Below are 4,631 nucleotides of genomic sequence, written 5' to 3' on the forward strand. Positions count from 1 at the left end.
GAGCTTATGTTCCAGCAAATGTCACATGAAAGGTTTGGCATCAGTTACCATGGAAATAACTTTTGTAAATATAACTTACACACTGGTATTTTGTGCTTGTCTTGGGTACTGATTAGTGGTTTCTGAGGTGGTTGTTGTTAGGTGTCACTGAGTTGACTCCATATCATAGGGACCCAGTACACAACAGAAGGAAACACAGTCTTCTATGCCAGACTCACTGTTTAGGATGAACCGTTGTTGTCGTCACTGTGTCTGTTCATTTAGTTGGGGATTCCTATTTGTCCCTGACCTTCTACTTTACCACATACAATATCCTTCTCCAGGGACTGCTCCTTTCTGACAACATTGTCCAAAGTATGTAATAGGAACGCTTACTATCTTTGACTCTAACTAGCACTCTGAGCTTACTTCTTCAAAGACAGATTGGTTTGTGCTTTTGGACACCAATGTTATTTCAGTGTTCTTAGCCAGCAGTATAACTCAAATAAATGAATTCTCCAGTTTTCCTTATGCAGTGTTCAGCTGCCAATACATAAGAGGCAATTGACAATACCATGATTTGGGTGATGTGCACCTAGTCCTCAAAGTAAGATCCTTCCTCTGAAATACTCTAAATAAGCATAATAAGGCATGTATACAATGTAGCTATTGATCTCAACGGTTACTATCACCATTCTGTTTTTTTGTATTTTTCGCATAAGTTATCAGTATTTCTGGAAGGCATTAAAACTTAATCAAGCTTAAATTAAGAATGTTGCTCAGGAGGGGCCTGGAAGCCAACTTTACTCTGCTACCAACCAATGTAAGGCGCTAGAGTTGAAACCTGTGGTTAACACCCGGTGCAATGGTGAGCATTATATTCAAAGTAAGCTTCATGACTGGTATACATGACAGAGTCTAAAACAAATTGCGCTTTTCTCTAGTTGTCTGACTTGCTGATTTGTTTTAGAGGAGCACTAGTCTACACCCCTTATCCTATAACTGCAACCTCACAGCCCTGCGTTCAGAGATACCCTGGGGGTTACAAAAGGGAAGTGACAATGATATCCAACTAACCACTCAGGCTAATGCCTCACTACTTTATCACACCATTGCCTCTTCCCACCACATTCATTTTGTTGTCCTGCCGAACTGGGTCCTGGTGGAACATGTTTCACCAGCTCAAGTCTAGGCACTAGCTTTTCCTCTTCTCCCTAGTAGACCAAGACTATGGATGGGACATCCTAGAACCCAAGCCAATAAGCCCACTCCTACAGTTTTTGCTGTTTGCCATCTGTCAGCGTTACCTAGAAAGCTTGGAATCCAGAATGTAGGCCAAGATTACAAAATCGTTGATCAGTCATTTCTTCCCTGGATCCACATTGTACTTTTAAGCTTCTGGCCTCACCTTGGCTCTTGGGATCACCCATCTCCCTACCCCTTGCCATTCCTTGACTGTAGGCTGCAGTCTTTCCCAAAGGCTTTTAAATTGGACATCAGTAAGCAGAAGAGCTTAAAAGAGTAGCACGTAAGGATTCGCCTGGCTTGTTTTCTTGTTTAGGATATCTCTGTCTTGGCCAACGTGCATCTCGATGTCCTATTGGTGTCTCTCTGTCACTTGTTGTCCACCTCCACAAGAAGTTTCTGTAATTACCATAGTGTTGCACTTAAATGTGCTACCCAACCATAGGCATTTCTTCACACATAATAGATATTGTAAAGAATACAAAGGATGCAAGCAGATTGGAGAAGGTTAAACATGATGAAAAGCTAAGCATCAGTTGGAGTGGCATGTAAGAGCATTATTCAACTTGATCACATTCGCCAAATATGTCAAGGGTTATAGTCTTTGGGGTAGTACTGGCTGGTAGAGAACATTCTTCACAAAATATTCCTTTTAAAGTTAGATTTCTGGTGAAGGAAGATGTTTACCTTCAATGAAGCTTGAGAATTATGAGGCCTTAAATACTTGTACCTTGGAGGGAAGGGAGTGTAGAAAGGGAGAACCGATCTGGGGGATCTACATGTAACCTCCTATCTGGGGGATGAGCAACAGGAAGGTGGGTGAGGGGAGACTCCGGGCAGTGTAAGATAAGATAAAATAATAATTTATAAATTATTAAGGGTTCATGAGGGAGGGGGGAGTGGTGAGGGAGGGAGAGGGGTTAAAATGAAAATGAGCTGATTCCTGGAACCCAAGTGGAAGGCAAATTTTTAGAATGATGAGGGCAACGAATGTATAAGGGTGCTTTCCTCAATTGATGTATGTATGGATTGTGATAAGAGTCTTATGAGCCCCGATAAAATGATTTATTAAAAAAAATACTTGCACTTTATTCTGAAAATGAATATTGTTTACATATAGGATGTGGATCCAAAGTTGATAATTATATTTGAGAAATTGGTAAAATTGCTCTGTAAATGTAGAGTGGGCTCTGTTTTTAATGCAAGCACCCTCAGATAAGGGCATGGTTTTGATTCCAAGGGTTCGGGGTGGTCACTATTTAGCTCAAGAAGTATAGGCCAAGAACTTGACATGTTTCTCAAAATTGTCTGCTCATCAACAAAGATTTGGCACTGAGAAATGCAGTCCAGTCTATGGAGTTAGAAGTCTGTTACTACTGTCTTGCACATTGAAGCCTCACAAGAAAGATTTCAACTTCTGACTGGGTTGTGAACCAGATCCATTCACCTGACTCCAAGCAGGGTGAGCAACCCTGGGGCTCCTGGGGGTGGGGCCAGGGTGGAGGAGCTTGAGGGGAAGTAGGGATCCATGCTTCCTGGGGTCTGACCCCAGGAGAGCGCCAGTGTACAGGGGCCCATGCTGTCCTGTCCATCATGGTCCAATGTCTCATCTCATCTCCCTGAATGATAGAATTCACTGGGTAAGTAATCAATTTGCAAAAGGCCTAGTGGTTACAGATTGGGCTTCTACCTGCAGGGTCAGCAGTTCAGAATTACAAGTAACACCTGGGGGAAAGACAGGGTTTCTACTCTTGTAAAGGGCTACAGTTTCAGAAACTCACCAGGGGCAGGTCCACCTCCTAAAGGGTTGCTCTAGCAGGAACCCGCTTGATGGCAGTGAGTTGGGTTTTAGGTTTGGGTTGCTGATGACAGTGACAACAGAGTGTCTGTTTGCTGTGTCCCCGCTTTGATTAGGTCTCCATTGAATCCTTTCTGATAATTATCCAAAGATGTAGATCATCTTCCCCCAGGGGAGAATGCCTTTGAAGTAGATTGCCTGCACTCCTTTCCAGCCAGCTCCTCTCTACGGGCCTGCCTAGGTCAACTGTCAAACTGCATTAGGTTACCACAAATAATGCTACATTAAAACATCATTTATCTTTGGATTCAAAAGTGCACTCACTATGGGGATATATACTTCTTACTTCATTCCAAAATCTGCACATAAATTTCAATCTATTTTTTTAAAACGTTTTATTAGGGGCTCATACAACTCTTATCACAGTCCATGCATACATCAGTGGTGTAAAGCACATCTGTACAATCTTTGCCCTCATCGTTTTCACAACATTTTCTCTCCACTTAAGCCCTTTGCATCAGGTCCCCTATTTTTCCCCTCCCTCCCGCTCCCCCCTCTCACATGAGCCCTTGATAATTTATAAATTATTGTTTTGTCATATCTTGCCCTGCCCGACATCTCCCTTCACCCCTTTTTCTGTTGTCCGTCCCCCAGGAAGGAGGTCACATATTGATCCTTGTAATCGGTTCCCTATTTCCAACCCCTCTCCCTCTACCCTCCCAGTATCACCACTCACTCCCCTGACCCTGAAGGTTTCATCCGCCCTGGATTCCCTGTGCTTCCAACTCCTGTCTGCACCAGTGTACATCCTCTGCTGTATCCCTACTTGCAAAGTAGAATTCAGATCATGATACTTGGGGTTGGGGTTGAGGGGGAAAAGAAGCATTTAGGAACTTGAGGAAAGCTGTATATAAAAAAAATTCAATGTAATAGATGATATATAAGTGTTTATATGGAACCCTTGTTTTGACATGTGTTAAGGGTTGGACTGCTAATCTCCAGGTTAGAGGTACATACCTATTAACTGCTTGTCATGTCTTTATAGTCTTTGAAACTCTGTCGAGCAGTTCTCCTGTGTCCCATCAACAGCTTATACATCTAACTCTACTTGATGGGGAGTTTTACAGTGTTTCTAAAGTGATTTTACAATGTATAGTTCCTCTAGAAAATAGTGTTCACTTTATACTAGCTTTTTTATATAGCCCTTTCAAAATGTTTCCAGCTGCTTTAATTAACATAACCATCTTCAAGGTTCATTGATTTATCATTCTCCTTGAGAATCACACAGTAAGGAATTGATAGTTACGTGTGGTGTGAGGTAGGGATCCTGCTTTTTGTTTCTTTTTGACAGCTTATTTGACTTTGTCCAATGTATGTTTGATTGTCCAATCTCTATTTATTATAAAGCCATCTTTACTCACATGTCTGAAGATTATGAGTTTTAGATTTTATTGCTCATGATAAAATCATTTTTCCATCACTCAATAAGGGCACAGTTAACAGTATTGAGGACTTTGTGCAATAAGAGGAAGGGAATTGTTATAGCTTTTGGACCTACAGATTATGTGTTATTCACATTGTATTCTCCCATCAGCTTGCAGATTGTGTA

Source organism: Tenrec ecaudatus, chromosome 15 (assembly GCF_050624435.1).
Source record: "Tenrec ecaudatus isolate mTenEca1 chromosome 15, mTenEca1.hap1, whole genome shotgun sequence".
Classification (NCBI taxonomy): domain Eukaryota; kingdom Metazoa; phylum Chordata; class Mammalia; order Afrosoricida; family Tenrecidae; genus Tenrec; species Tenrec ecaudatus.